General features: G+C 39.7%; 1 long non-coding RNA gene across 5 annotated transcripts in view; it reads left to right on the forward strand.

Moving 5' to 3' along the window:
• Positions 1-16,395, forward strand: part of LOC146763845 (uncharacterized) — a 155,241-nt gene that overhangs the window by 44,922 nt on the left and 93,924 nt on the right. For 3 of the 5 annotated variants that reach the window (XR_014951187.1, XR_014951186.1, XR_014951184.1), the window contains exon 3: positions 2,768-2,877. The exons of the other annotated variants lie outside the window; for them this stretch is intronic. This is a non-coding gene — a long non-coding RNA (uncharacterized LOC146763845). The remainder of the gene's footprint in view (positions 1-2,767; positions 2,878-16,395) is intronic. 5 annotated transcript variants of the gene reach the window in all.

Genomic DNA, 16,395 nt, shown 5'->3' on the forward strand with positions numbered 1-16,395 from the left:
AAACAAAACAAAACAAAACAAAACAAAACAAAAACAACAACAACAAAAAAAAACCCCACCAGGAAACCTAATCTGGGCACAAGTTGCTGCACAAACCAAATGTGGTTCCCTTGCAAATCTGCTGTCATCTGTGTGTCAGTGCTGACATGATACTCAGCTTTTATCCTGTCCCAACCATTACACTGGTTGTGGTTTCTAAGTTATTTTTGTGATGTTGAGTATTCAAGGGCAAATACAATTTTCATAGGAAGTGTCTCCTTTCCAAATAGGAAGCATGCATACTTAAGGGTGGAGGAAAGAAGAAAAATGTTGATGGCTAACAAAAGTCATCTAAATTGCTGTATCAAAGACACAAGTGCATCTTTTTCTAATAAGCAGGGACAACCATGGTCATTTGGCATAGCTGCATGCAAGCTGGGTAAGAAGCTACTTGAAGAAAGGCATATTTTCTCTCTCCTTCTTCTCTTCCACCCACCTTTGAGTCTCATGAGAACTGCCAGCTGCCCAAGTACTTAAAATACTCTACAACTGGGATTTTAGACTAGTGAAGTGTCAAAAGAGTTGTCACAGCCCTAGCTGGTATTGCAGTCACAGCATAAACTGTGTCTTTCAATGCAAATCAAGGTAGACTGAGCATACCATAAAGGACTTAATATAGTAAGACTGGGTAGACTGAGTAGAAGCCTTTCTGCAAACACCCTCATTATGGTGTACTGCTTTGATCATGATGCTGGAGCACAGGATGCAACCAAGCCCAGCAAGAACAATCAGGCAGTACATGTCACATAGCACCACGCTGTGAGCTGGGCTGGGGAAGGGGCATCCCCAGGCCAGAGATCCTGCCATCCCTAACTCCCATGCTGTCTGTCCACATTACTGCTTACAGTCAGGGTGCAGGCAGGCCTCAAAGCCTGCAGGGATGTGGTGTGTTTGGCTGTGAATTGCACCAACCCAGATTGTGGCTACTGAGGCAGGCTGGAGCCTACAAGATGCAGGAGATGCTGTGATTCACCATCTCCAGAGCCTGCTGGAGTTTACACCGTGGTGAACTCTTGTATCAGGTCTGAAGAGATGGATCACAGACAGTGAGCAAGCCCAGTGTTGAGACAAGCCTCATAGCACCTTTAATGTGCCAAGTGAGAAATTTGCTCTGTGTCACTGTATCTTGAAGTAACTGAGAACACAGCTCTGAAAGTGCAGCTGATACCAGAGTCTTTATTTAAGCTTTGCATTTCTCACTCTGCACTTCATTTGCTTGGAGTCCAGGAACAGGCCACCAGCAGACGTGAATGAGCGATGGAAGCTCACTGATTGCTGCAAGGTTTTGAGAGTCCTGGGCTTTCCTGTAGCTTGCAAACCTTCAGATTATTTTCTGGTCTTTAGTGTGGCAGTTTTTGTTTACTCTTAGTTTGGTTTGTATTTTTAGATTTTTTCCTTTTTAGTATTTTACAGGAAAAGGAAGGAGAAATGGAGCAGAGCTTAGGTACTCAGTGAGTTGTTTGCTATTACTGTTCAGCAGGTATTATGAAATCCATTTGGGTTTCCTACTGACTGAAAAATACTCTGTTTCCTAGTGTCACCGAGATACGTTCAGATTTTCTATCTGGCAGTTATCTCAGTGGAACAGCAGTTTCCCTCCTCCCATCTGTGCTCAGCACTGAAACAAAGAGGAAACTCGTATCTGCTTGTTTTACGCAGCTTGACCCCAGCCTGCAATTTTTATGATTTGTGTGGCAGTGAAAGGCGAAGAAAGGGGAAAAAAGCAAGAGCACAGGGAGGACAAGGAGAAAGAAGCTTCGTTTTTCCCAAGCTGCCCTAGGACTGACCGCAACTCAGCTAGGGCTGATTTGTGGCCATCGAGTAAGCGAACACAAAAGCATCAGGGAAAAGGCACAAAAGGCTTTCCTTAGAGATTGACAGCTTGTTAAGGACCATTATTAATACAAGTTCAACTTAAATGACAGGGTCACCTATATGATGCTGTTTGGGCTCCCTGCCCTGGTCAGATAGCATTTTACTACATTTTATTCAGCGGGTTTTTCTGACATGCACATAACCCTGAATTAAATAAACTTTATTCTCAGTTACCCGATTTTATGGACTCTACAGTGGCTTAACAGTGAGTGAAAGGACACCACACTCATCACTATCCTCCCTCATCTTTAGTGAAAAGCAGACTCTCTTAAAAAAGAATCTGTCTTTTGTTTGAACTTTAAAAGTTATATTTTATTAAGCAAAAGAAATAAGTGAGTGGCAAAGGACCAGATACTAGAAATATTACAGTGTTCTATTATTTGAAGGCATTTCTGCAGACTTCTAGTATAGCAGTATTGTCATAGGAATCCTGCAATCCAGGATGTTGATTGGTGTTCTGAAGAACCTGACAAATGGAAGAACCATTCCTCATCTCTGAAATAGTAAGACCATAGTTTAAGAGAAGACAGTTTACCAAGAGAAAGCAAAATAGTTTAGTTTAATATTTTCTGGTGTTAATTGGTTTCTTACAAGATCTAAATCTACCTACCATATTTTATTATCTCCTTTTTGATGTACTTAATGAGACCATTCCAGAGAGGCTTTAATTTAATTAGACATCAATGTTTCAAAATATTATAAATGGTATTTTATGAGTGTACTGTGTATGGGAGAGAGAAAATAAAAATGTGTGCTTTTCAAGCAGTATAATCTACTGTGTTATCAGATGCTTCTTTCCTGACAATTCCTGTTAAAGAGCAAGATATTAAAACCTTTTCTTTTTTCCTGCCAGGAGTAACTGAAAAATAATTTCTTAACTGAGAATTCACTTTCAACATCTCACATAGCCAGTCCATGATGCTCCCCTGTTTTCCAGCAGCATCCAGGGAATGAAATTTAAGGGTAAGGTGATATAGTTCATGTCTGTTCCAATTTTCCTTTGCTAAGAGACTGTGCAAAATCTGTAGATCCTTCACATCAGTAGCAGCAGATTATGATTTAACTAGCCTGTTCTGTCTCTCAGATTTTGCATGAAAGAAAACCCTTGTCACTTCTTTTGTCCTTTTGAAACCAACAGTAATTTGAATATGTAGTAAAAACCAGTGGCAGAGCAAAGACAAAATATAAGTAAAAGGTTCAGCAGATCTAAATCAGCATTAATCTATTTACTTCAGTGGAACTACACCAGTGTGGGCAATCTGAGTTTATCGTCACTATTACCACTGAGTACATGGCAGACTTTTTGGGAGAAGATTATTTGCAAGAGCTTATTTTATTACCTTTTTCCTGCCTAGCCCATACTTGCTTTGGATTGTATTATCATCACCTCTGTAATAATCAACATTTTTCTCTTTTGGGTCCTGAAGTTAAGCATTATGCAACTTTAGCAGTGTTCAGAGTCAGAGAAGAGGCCACCTACATGGTGTGACTCTTCCATGATATTTGCACATTAGAAGAAAATCTAAGAAACTAGGACAATTTGTTTTTTTTAAAAAAAGGTTGTGTGAGTTTAAGGCTGCTCAAGGGCAACCTTAATTTATGTGCCAATAAGTTACACAAATATTTTCTCTACTATTCAATTAAGAACAAGTAGTTTCCTTGGCAACGGCCACATTACATGGAACTTACCCGAGCTTTGAGTTCCAGCAGAGTACTTTCCCTAAGAAAAGAACATACTCATCTATCATGTAAATGTCTAATTTGTACACGGTTTTGAGAGAGAGGGGAGAAAACAGAATTTCCGGCAAATTAACACAGTCCTTCTCTTTTACTGGAGTCATATCCATGCTCTTTTCGTAGTTTTCTCCTGCTTTTCATTCATATCTCAATGATAACTTGTCTATTAAAGCTGTAAAAGAGTAGGATTGTGAGCTGGATGTATTAAAAACTGCAAAAAGAGGGCAGACTGCTGGTGAAGTGAATTTCAGAGGGTCTGGTTTAAAAACAGGAAGGTGGCACTCTTCTTCCATGCAGAGTTGCCACTGAAAGTGTACTCTCTGCTTCATTTGTGATGATGGTAATTAGTCCTTTTGTGGGCAAAAATTAAGGATCTTAGCCTGATCACACACCAAACTGCTATTTCCTTCTAAATTACCACCTTCCTCATGGATGTGTTACATGGTCCCATAGCCCTTGGCAGGCTCTTGGCTCTTTGCATGCAAGTTCCTTAGGAGGTGTGTGTGCAGCACATACCTGGGAGTGAGCTAGGAATCTGCCTGGCTTTTGCAGTGCTAGGAGCTCTCTTACTCTCCTGAGGCATTCCCCAAAACAAACTGAGCAGCTGGAGTTGGAGCCAAGCCTAAACATCATTTCTGTGTATGGAAATATGCAGCTCTGTAGCAAGGGGAGCAGCCTGCCCCACCTCCACCTCGGAATGCCTTGATCCATTTCCACAGGGCCTCTTCCCAGTGAAGGCTGTGACCAGCTTCCCTAGGAAAGTGCTGGCTCTGTGCTCCCATTTGCATAACTCTGCCATGGAAAATGGATTTGTTTTTGTCAGAATTAATCCCCATGGGGACTTCTGCAAAACCAGAACGAAGCATGTCCCACTGCTTTCATCTTCCAGTTTTCATTCCATCCTTAAGTCAATTTTAGATTTTTAAGATGTTATTCTACAGTTTTTTTCACCATTCCTGTGCCTGTTGACACTGTGAAGCTGGAAATTATTATTTTGAACTGTTTGTAGCTTTTTGCTTTTGCAAAAATACTCTCACTAGACCTTCTTCAAACTTTAAAGCTCTTTGAAAGCACAGGTACTGTTTGTATGTGACGATCTCTCACAGGAGGATAAGGATTTTTTCCATCCCTTCTGTATTAGTGGGAATATTGCTGTGGTGTACAGCAATGCTGCACTCTATGTGCCTATTCCACTTTCCTTCCAACTGTCTATTTGTTCTAGTTCCATTAATACTAAAACTAAAATAATCAGTTTTAATTGTTTTTTTTATCTCTTGCATATTTGATCTCATGTAGGATTATTTAATAGACTTACTATGGCAGTACTTTTATTTTGAACTTCATTCTGCTCTGAAGGAACAGAAATTCTGAGCAGCTTTGCAAAATTTGTTTCATGCAGTTAGCAATTAAATTATTTCCTGTTGGATAAGTCCCTAAGGTACCAAACCCCACAAATAATATGTAATTACACTTCTCCAAGACCATGTCTGTGTGAGGATGTGATTGTGATGAAATATGTCTTTCTTCTTACTTGATAAAACTTTTTGTGTTGGCTATTCAGAGGTTAACATTAAGGATTAAGGATGCTGTCATAATTTATTTCTTTTAAGTGCCTGAGCACTGTAAATGATGTGACAGATAAACATAGTCTCATCATGTAGTGGCCTTATCTAGATCTGCTCTCTTCCCTTTCAGCATTTAATTGTGCCCTGCTTTGAGTTTGCCTGTCTCCCCCTTAATTACATTCTGTAACTCACAAATTTCAGTAGCTTCTTTGAAGGCTGGGAAATGAAAACTCACTGCAAAGTCACCTCATCTGTGAGCAGACAGTGTGGGGTGAGACAGGAAACACAGGTCATTGACTGTTGCTGTGTGTGCAGACAAGGTCTGATTTTTCTTTTGTCCAGTGGGAGCTGACTTTGGGGTATTTTTGGGGGTATTTTTGCTAACTTTGGGGTATTTTTTCCTTGCCCTGCTAACTCTAGTGACAAGCTGCTGCAAATTGGGATTTTGTTAGCTCAGGAGGTAGGTGAATTTTGCTATCTTTTCTGGGGATGAGGTAAAGGCAGCCCAGATCAGTATGGTGACTTGCAATTACCCTGTTTACTTGAAAGTGTTAAAGTATGTAGGTATTGTGATGTGGTTTTATTTTTCTTTCCCTCCTCCTCCATTCTTTCTCCCTCCTCCCCAGTATAGTAATGGTGTTATGTTACCTGATCAGTTTGTCAAATACTGTATCATGATGATATGCCAAAAAGAAATCACTTCTAAGGCCCATTTTGAAATCAATATTAAATACTGTCTTGACTCCTTCCAATTAAATTGTATGACAGCATCACTGAGAACTCATAAAAAATCTAGTTTGTTTCTTCAACTCCTAAACTCATCATAATCTCCCATGGAGCTCTGAGCAATTCAGTCATGCCATTCTCATAATAATAGACATATTTTTTAATCAAAATCACTATGACTGGTAATTCTCCTTCCTTTAAGTCATATAATATTCCAGGCCACAACACTGAACATATTGAGCAATATCCTAGAAAATGCTTTCCATATCTCTTTCATGCCCTTCTATTTTTAAAAGGAAATTTATGGTTGGGCAGAAAAATGATGTAACAGAACCACATTTTAGTGAATTCATTACATTGTGTATAATGAATTCACTAAAATGACATATACACAAAATAAAAATCCCTTTGAATTTGTCATTCAAGGAAACCACAATTTAAAAATTTGGAACATTAACTGAAGTATTTTCTTAAATGCCAGGAGAACACCTAATAGGTCTCTTCATATAGGCAGTTTAAGGTCTGCTCACCTCTGGTCAAATTGCACCCAACTAGACCAGCATCTCTAATGGTGTTTGGAGGCAGTGGACAGCTGTGTAGTAACATTCAGTGATCTGTTGTTGGAGAGCTAAACTTCCATATACAAGAGTGGAAATAACCAGTCTCCACTGACTTAATCAAAAAGCAAGAATTTATTTGAATGACAGCAAAAGAAGAAAGAAGAATTAACTTTTTTTTTTTTTAACCATGGTTTATCATGCCTTTCCTACTAAAAGTTTGGAGTTGGGAAATATGTGAAGGATTGGGGAACATAGGGTAGGTGTATAATTAGCTAGGGGTCACTTAATAAAAACTGATTTTTAAAATATGACCTTCCGCCTCTAATTCTGAACTCTTTGCTGCCAATTGGACTCTTCCTTATTTCAGAGCATTTCAGCAGACATTTGTGCCACAGCCACAAAAGCAATCTTTGCCATTAATAATTTCTTCTTAGAGTTTGCTTTCTGAGGAGGGGGACTTGCACGTAATTACTTATTTTTGCTGAAATAGTTAATAGGTGACTTAACATTCTTGTTGTGCATAATTCAGCTGCCTAATACACAACATCTTTCTATTTTCAAGACAGTTTACTGTGCCAATTCTTTTTGATGCAGTCTTTATGAGTACAGAAAGCCCATACAGCAACACTCAACTTGTAAATGGAAACTTTTTGGAACAAATTCTGTAAGCCTGACAATGACTGCATTGATCACAATACTGAGACAGGAGTCTAATCTTTTGCATTCACAGAAATGATGGGGGAGTGATGCATAGGTAAGTTACATGCAGAAATACAGAGACAAGTTTTTAATTCACTTATATTCAGGAGCAGGACACAGCTATTTTGTTCACACAAATAACATGGGAAATGCATTTCCTGGTTACACACTACTGCATTTTTCATTGCAGTGGCAATGATCTTACTGAGAGCTGAGAAATGTACAATGTGCTTTGTTCAGCCATCTGCTAAATTTAATGAAGTGATAGGGGATCTTTTAAGCTGGATTTGGCCTGCATCATATGATTAAATGGGGGAAGGGCCCCTATTATGTATTAGGTGTACTTTTGGGTAAAGATCAGATTTGTGTGATTGCATGAATTCAGGGTATTTTACTTTTCTCACTCCATCAGAGCCAATAACTATTTAGTGTCCCTTAAATTTTGATGGCTATCTTTCATTTTGTTGGCAAGAAGTGAAATTTCTGCATGCCTTACTAACTTTACTTAATGTTCTTTATCTTTTGTCTTCTGATTTCTATCATTTTGAATCAGCCTCTTTTGATTTCATAAGAAAGAGTATTTGCTCCAGAAAACAACAGAATGCATGGAGATCTATGCCTGTGCTAGCCACCTGGAACTGGTAGAAACAGGTTTCTCACTGGAATTTCATCTTGCAATAGGCAAGTCAATACATTTAATCTGGATGCTGTTGCTCCAGAGGCTTGTGGAGGCAAAGGTACAAAATTAACAATTTCTTCTACTTTTGGGTGACAGCTCAGAACCTCCCCTGAGCAGAAAACCATTCCTATTTTAGCAATACTGGAAGAAAAGTGTGCTGAAGGAAAACTTCAGACACTAGGAAGAACATACTGCATTGCATTATTATGATAATAGGATCTGAAATCCTCAGCTGAGATCATACCCCTGCTATGGTAGTTGCTGTAGAAACACTGAGTAAGAGATACACCCTTCAGGGTTCCCTCTTTGGACAGGAGAGAAATGGATACTTAGGAAATGTAGATAATAATACAAATTCAGTTTCATGCCAGATGCATGGCATAGACACAGATGAAAAAGATGAAAACTTTTGTTTGTGTCAAATGGAAGTCTCTGACAAAGTGAGGAGCATTTCTTGGATGTCCATATGTCCATTCTACTGTGTGGCCAAGAGGTTAGCCCCTGCTGCCTTGGTGATGCCAACACTACCATGGGAGAACTGGCTGTGGGGAGAGCTGTAGCACTGCTTGTGCTGAATGAAGCGAGTTGCACTGCAGGCTCTGTTGGCAGCCAGATTTTATTACTTGAGGGAGGGGCTGGGGGATATATTAACCAGGGGAAGACAATCTGATGAGCACTGGTCATTGGGTTCATGACAAACTTTGCTTGTGCGATATAGAAGAGCAACTGGTATGACATGATTTCAGTGTCGTGGAAAGGCTGCCATGCAGTGTTGCTTGTTTTAGGTTACACTGCTGGCACAATTGGTCTTTCGTCACATTTTGGGGGGCTCAGTGTCTGAGCTCATAGCTGTGTTGAGCTGTCACTGCTGCTGCTAGCAGGCTTTTTCTTCTCTCCATCTTGTCCAGAGCTGCACAATGAAGCTATCTATATCTATGTATTAGATATAATGTTTTTACTGTTATTCAGGGCAGTGAAAATGGTGATCTTGCATGGTATTTTCCTTTTTTATGTCACAGTTTTAGTATAACTTTCCCTCAAACTTGTTGGGCATTAAGGACTTTGCTGCAGGGTTTTTCATTCTCCTTGGAAGAGTAAAATACGGGTTTCTCTGGAGAAAGGTCATAGCAGCACTGGGTGCTATTGGTATTTCTCAGGCCAATGACAAATTGGCAGCGTCAGCAGTGCCATAAGAGGTAACATTTTAGGAGGAAATGGTAGCCAGCAGCAAAGACATATTAGGTAGGGACAGGTTGGTGCTGAGCTGGTGCTCTGCAAAGTTTCATCTCTGCTTTGCTGCGAAGCTCCTAGTGGAAGAAGCAGCCAAGCCAACAGAGCACGTGGGCAGGGCCAGAGGCTGGTAAGATGCCTTTGGATGAGCCAGTTCAAGCCTGGAAACAGTGCAGTCACCACTGAAGGCTGCTATCACCAACAAGTCCTGTGGCCAGACAGCACAATGCTGCATGAATGCTACAATAGCACTTCCAGGCTTGAGCTGACACGCCATACAGATGTTTGCCATCCGTTGCCTCCCAGCCCCATGAGCTTCCAGAAATTTCTGCAGGATGCTCTCTGGGACACAGTATTTTTTTTCTGGGAGTCCCATGTCTGGTATCATGCAGCTGCAGGATAGGCAGCTATTGTGTCAATTCAACAAGCATGGATGTTACTTTGTGCTATTTAAAAGAAGGAAATAACCAACATTTTCTTAAAATTAAATATGGGAAGAGAGACTTGTGAAGCGAAACAAAATAATTTTACAGTGCTTTGAAAGATTTTGCATGTCTTAATAAAGATCAATAGAGCATCTTAAATGTGCACGATCAGGATAGGCTGAATCACAGCAATAATTTTTTCACTTGGTAGTTCAGAGAAGCACAAACAATTTTTAAGAAAAGCAAGTGTCAGTGTACTCCTTTGCAATACAATTATTCTGTTGACAAAAATGTACTTTTACATTCACATCTCTCCCTGATTTTGAGCAACTATAAACTGCATTTATATTGATGTACTCTGGGTGATCTGCAAAAATTATCCTATGCTGGTGCTGTGGGAAGGACAGTGCATCCCCTGGGAATGTGTCTTGGGAGTGATGTGGTGGAGAAGGTAAAGGACTCTGGAGTGCCCCAGCACTCAGGCAGTGGGAAGGAAAGGGGGCCAGCAAAACTGATGACAAGGCACTGTTGGGGGGCCTTGCCCACACACACACAAAAAGAGGTTATACTGCGCTGGTTACAGGGAGACAAGGATATGCCAGCCAAGACTCCTGGCAAGGATGAAACATAGTGAGCTGTCATGATTAATAATAGAGTTTAATCCAACACTGTGAGGCATAAATATATTCAGAGCTCACCATGCTACTGACACATTGGAAACTCCTGGCGGAAATGTGTGCAGAGTTGCCAGATAGCAGAGAATTGGGAGAAGCATAAACACTTCTGCACCCTGCTTCCTGCGATGCTGGGCTTGAAGGATGTGCTGATTCTGGACCCAGATTTTTGCCTCTCCCAAGCATGTTGTCTGCAGGCACAAGGTGACAGACCTCCTGGGCTCACCAGCTGGCTGTACTGCTGCCATCACTGGTCCTGTCGCAGGAGGAAAACCCCCAGAGCTGGAGAGACTGAGGCTCATACACAGCTGACACCCAATATGATATGAACTCTGTAAAAGCATTTTCCTTTTTTTAAGCCATTTTCTTTTCTCTTGACTTGGAACATTTTAGAATTTTGCAATGTGTTTGACCCCAGAGATTTTCTTCCAGCAATTGGATTAATCTTAGAACCACAAAAGCCACAAAGAAAGTAAGATCAGAACATTTTTGTAAACAACTAATTGAATTGAAATATTTGAGGTCTAGATTAGTGAATCAGAAACTAGTTTTTGCACCCAAAACATACCAATTTTGCTGCTGTTTGCTTTTATGTAAAAATAAATTACCCTGTACTACACACAGGCAGGACCCAGAAGACAGGAAAATGGCTGCAAAACATAGTTTTAAACTCAGACACTGAAATATTGGAGAATTTCTATGAAACCAGTTTTTACTAACACATTCCAAGTTATCTGGCAGCAAAACATGTTCCTGTTGATATTATACTCCAAGGTATATGCTTTATCACACAGGACCCAGACTGATGAAACACATTTATTGTTCCATTTACCCATTCCCATCTTTATTGATAATGCAATATTTTTCTATTCCCATTCTTCAAATAAGCAGCTTGTGTTTAGGCTCATTACAGGTATCAGAATCCCACCCTTCTGAAATGAGTGCATATGAGCTCAGATAGTCTTAATTGAGGTCTCCTGGCCACAGATGTATACTGATTCTGGAAGTAAATTGTTTATCAGAATTTTTTGCTACTGCTATTTTTTTACCTACTTTACTTAATAAAAAATGTTCTTAATTTAATTTAAATAAATTAGTTTACTTAATTTTACTTATTTTACTTTATTTTGTGATGCATAGCCCATAAGAATTTGAGTTGTGATGAACTTCTGTAAAAGTACTGTAAAAGATAGATGTTTAAAGTAGTCTTTGATGTCTGATGGAGAATTTTGGCAGTAGGTTGTGCCATATTTCATTTATAGCAAAGCTTATAAAGTAAGCTTCTCTCAGAAGAATTCTTATTACAGCTTATAGCTACATCCATGCTGCATAAAGTAAGATGAAAAAGTGGAGAGTCTTGATGGTAAAAGAAAAGGTCTGAAAAAATCTCCCCCATGAGTTGTCTATAACTAGCTATAAACCTGTACAGCTGATGATTCTGGTGGGGAGGTTTTGTTTTGTTGAAGTTTTTCAGGCTTGTTTGTTTGTTGAAAAATGTAACTGTTAGTTAATAAAAATTAGTTAATAAAAATTTCCTTCTTCATACACATTGTGATTCATTGTAAGTCAGAAGAAAAGTCAGATTTCTTTGGCATTCAAATTGTTGAGCACATAAACCCAGAGTACAGTGACTTTTTCTTACTCCAAAGATTAACATTAGAACAGGCTTTTGTCTCCTCTGAAATGTTTATGTATATTTGTGACACTTTGAGTATGACATTGGAAAATAGATCTTTCTTAATCTGCATTCCTGTGAAAAGCATGTGTATATATGCTGCAGTCTCTTAGGAGAGAAAGGTTACTTTTCAATCACAATCACATTTTAAATGTGTACATATCCAAATATTGTTATTTTTAACCATAATCAGATGTTTAAAGCTACCTTGGAGGAAAAACATTGTTCAGGTCAAGAGGAGTACAAACCAAGTTCTGAAGTAAAATAATTTGGAGGTTTATTTTAATTCCTACATTGTTAATTTAATGTAAAATTTGTTTCTACTAATTTTAGGCATACCTGAAACTAAATTCCAACCCAGCGGATTTTTACAAGGAGAAGTTAAAGCTTTAAAGTGGAAATTCTGGACAAGCATCTCCAAGATCCAGTCACAGAGAAAGAACCTCCAAATGGGAGGTGGGGAAGCAGGAAAACACAACTCTGAGCTGTGCTTCTAGGATTGCCTGCACCTCAGATTTTTGTATTAGGGTTAATCCCTTGGACAGCTGTAAAAATTGGCTACTGATGGAGAAATTTAAATGAATATATATAAGGGTTACATGCTCCAGTCTCACTGACCATAGATGAAACTGAAGCGCTTCTGAGAAACTGATACTGAAATGTGAGCAAAGGTAACAAGATCAAATCCTTTGCAAGTACTGAGCAGGCACAGTTCTGATGTCCACCAGTAGCAATCTCATGAGTAATATCCTAATTATTGTCACTCACATCAGCAATCCCCCGCTCTGTCACAATAAAGACCCTGCCCCTTCCTGATGAAGACTGACATGTGCTCTGTGCATCTTCTGCTTGGGTCTGATGCCATATTTCCCATTACGAGATTTCTTTTTTGTCCAGAAAGAGCAAGTATGAAATTCAGAGAGGCTTATCAAACTCTGTGGGTGGCACCAAGGGCTGAAACCTAAATCGCCACCACACAGACAGTTTGAGAAAGGGAACAGCTCTCTCTAACCTTTTGAACTTTCTGAGAAAGTCAAGTATTGCCTTACAGCCTAATGTTTCTGTTTGTCCTCTTGGTAGCTGTTTATATTCTTCTCTATGGAAAAAGCAAGATGTTTCAATCTAGAGGACTGTTTATATGTGCTTCTGTGTTGCCCCAGTGCACAAATAAACTGTGTAGGTGCTTTGTGATCAGAATAATCTCACATGATCAGTCATACATTGTTCTCTTGTCAACAGCAGCCATCTAGGACCGGCCTTGTATCCTGGACTGAATCCAGAATAAACAAGCACCCTGATGGAAGTGCTCCATAAACACCCAGAATCTGGAGACATTCTTAACTTGCTGAATGCCAAGTATTTTCTGGGAAAAAAAGAAACCCCAAACTATTATATTTGACATTTTTTCTGGAATATTTAGATATTTAAAAAAATTTCAAGCAAATTAATTTCTAAAGAAAGTTTGGGAGTTGTGCACAATTGTTTAAAAACTATTTTTTAAAAAAACCCCCACCATTCTTTTCTGTGGATAAGATATACATAGGGCCAAATCCGTAGTGGCAAAAATGAGAAAATATACTGGAGGTAATGAAGCTGCTACTCACTCCCATCATTAGATTTTACAGTGCCTTCACACTTCTCATAGCACTGTAGAAATTCATTACATTAGCAGTACACCCTCACAGTTCTTGGGAAGTACATTAGCTCCTTGTTCCATGCAGATGAATATTCCTCTTCCTGTCAGTCATGTTAATGGTAGATAAAGATGAAACTGTTCAGCTGGCAGCTGTCCCCCAGAAAGCTGATTTTTCATATGAAATTCATATGCAGTTTCATTTTTAAAAAATACCATTAATGCAACTGTGGGACTCCTACCTTGCAGGTAAGGATCTGATTGAATTTTAAAGAAGATTGCTCCTTGTTGGAGTTTTAGTGATTTTTCAGGCTCCTAGTTGAGATGCTGAAGATCTTTCCCAGTATGTTATTACTTCTTTTAGTCCCTCAACCAGGGTTTCTAGGGCTGATTCAGAACCTCTGCAGGGCATTTATGTCAAATTTAATAGCAACACCAGAGCTGCACAGTGCACCATTGATAAGCATAGTATAATCTGTACCTGAACCTGTGGGTTAATGACCCCCTGGAAAATAATGAAATACATTATTAAAAAGATTTTAAATACAGGGGCAAGCTGAAGCTGTAAAAACACCTATATCCTCTGGTGCTGACCTAATGAAGAATCATCTTGACATTACCAGAAATAGTATTTAGCCCTTAATTTTTTTTTATGTAATAGTGCACATGGCATTTCTGATAATCTTTGCACTTCTACCAATGCTTTGCTCTAGATAGTGCCAGCATTTAACAGCGTGGGTTCATATCTGACAAAGGGATCTCTAACTACTCTCCAGTATTATCCTATTTACGGAAATTGCTGCTCCTCCATAAAATCAGTAGCAAGAATACTTCCTCTGAGAAAAAAATTTCCATTCTCAAACTGCCCAAGGGAGGAATTAGAGCAAAATGTATATATATCACAACAGGATGTACTCCAGTGTGTTACTGCTATTTCAGTATGCAGACCTTTATCTCCATTCCTGCCTTTCACTCCTCACTGTTCATTGTCTTCCCCCTTCCAATGAAGCTTCAAAGCATTTCCACACTCTCTCTGAAGCTGGGAAAGAATAAATGCTGGCAGAGTATTAGATTGGTGTGTCTAAGGGGGGTTGGGTTATGCCCTTAGCAAGCTGTGTCACAACATCTGTATGCTATTATACTGCAAAGTCTGTCGTTCTACCCCTAAGAAAACCTCCCAGCTGCCCTGAAAATCTGCTGGTTTTTTATTAAAAAGTAATTGTCGAAGCATTTGCATGTGTTATAAAGGGGAAAGGAGAGCACCAGCAGAGTGCTGAAAAGGAAAAGAAACAAGAGCATTGCACCCTTCCCTTGTTTCCTTCTTTCTGAACTCTGTGTGTAGATGAAAAAGGAACATCCAGGACTGTTATGATTATGTCGTGTTCTAGTCTGACAAAACCGTATGGGTTGAGGCAGTTGTGGTGCCACACAAATGGTGGCAATTTCTATGCAATATGGGCAATTGCATGTGTGAGCCATTTTGTCTTTTCCCTTTCCTCTGCCCACATAAATACATACCTGGATCAGGTACAGCTACAAAGGCATAAACATTTCTCAGAGGAAGGGAAAGATGGGAGTGTATGATTGCCTGATTTTAGATGACTGTGGTACCGCCAACCTTTGTATCTTGCAGAAAATGAATTCATGTTTTTCCCTCTTGAGTTTGGAGACAGGGAGGGGAAAACGCTTTAGAAAGTTTCAGGCCGAATTTCCCTTGATGTTCGCAAGAAGGGCTGGCAAGTGTGTCACACACCGAGGTCTGGCCGGGATCCGCTCAGCACCAGGTGCCAGCCTGGAGGCTGATGGCACATCACTGCAGCAACCCGCGGGACCGGGGCGGGCAACCCAGCCACTCCGTGTTCCCATACTGGCAGTCAATGGCAAGGACATATCTGGCATGAGTCGCGTGCAGATGAGATACAATAACAACCCAGAACATAATATGTTAGAACTGACTCCAAATGTTTTTAGGCTAGAGTGTCATTGTTGTAAATAGGCAGGGTTGGAGATTGCTGCTTTATACGCAGGTTTGGCCAGGCCTGAAATGCTATGTTTATAAATTGGAGGCAAATCAGAGAAAAGAAATGCAGAATTCAGAAGCAAGGAAGTTAGAAGTAATGATACATAACAATCATAGAATATTTAGGTCAGAAAAAGCCTCTAAGGTTATTAAGGCCAACTTTTAACCTAGCAATGCCAAAACCCTCACTAAATCATGTCCTCAAAAGCCTCACTCACACTTGAATTAAATACCTCCAGGGATGATGGTTTAGTCTGTTACTGGAACCTGGTCCTCAGCCTTGGAAACCTGATGCAGTGCTTGACAAGTTTTTTGGTGAAGAAATTTTTCATAATAGCAAATCTAAATCTCTACTGTTGCCGTTTAAGGTAATTTCCTCTTTCAGATATGAGAGATCAAGAGAAGACAACAGTAGGCACATCCATTTTCTGGGATAAAGAGGGTAAGAGGAATGAATATTGCACATTTCAAGGAGATCTTGAAAGCAAGGAAGAGCAGTTAGAAGGATAATTCTGTTCAGGACCTGAAAGGCTAGACACAAAAATTAAAGCATCCAAACCAGAAGTTAATCTAAGTCCAGAGATATCTCTTACATATCTGGGATTCTCTGGGGAAAATCTCTTTACTCAAGTCATTTAGGATGAAATCAGCATGGCCACTGGGGACATAAATGTGGCAAGGATGCCCTTGAGAAAGCAGAGATAGCAGGGGTGACAAGTTTCAGCACCTGTGCTTAAGTTGCTGGTAAAAATTCAAGGACTGCCCTGACACTTCACATGATTGGCCACAGGGAAGCCCAGCTAGTGCAATATCTGTGTAAATCCCAGGAGTAAGAGAACCAACGCTATCAGTCTTGAT

Source organism: Lonchura striata, chromosome Z (genome assembly GCF_050655825.1).
Source record: "Lonchura striata isolate lonStrDom1 chromosome Z, ASM5065582v1, whole genome shotgun sequence".
Lineage (NCBI taxonomy): Eukaryota > Metazoa > Chordata > Aves > Passeriformes > Estrildidae > Lonchura > Lonchura striata.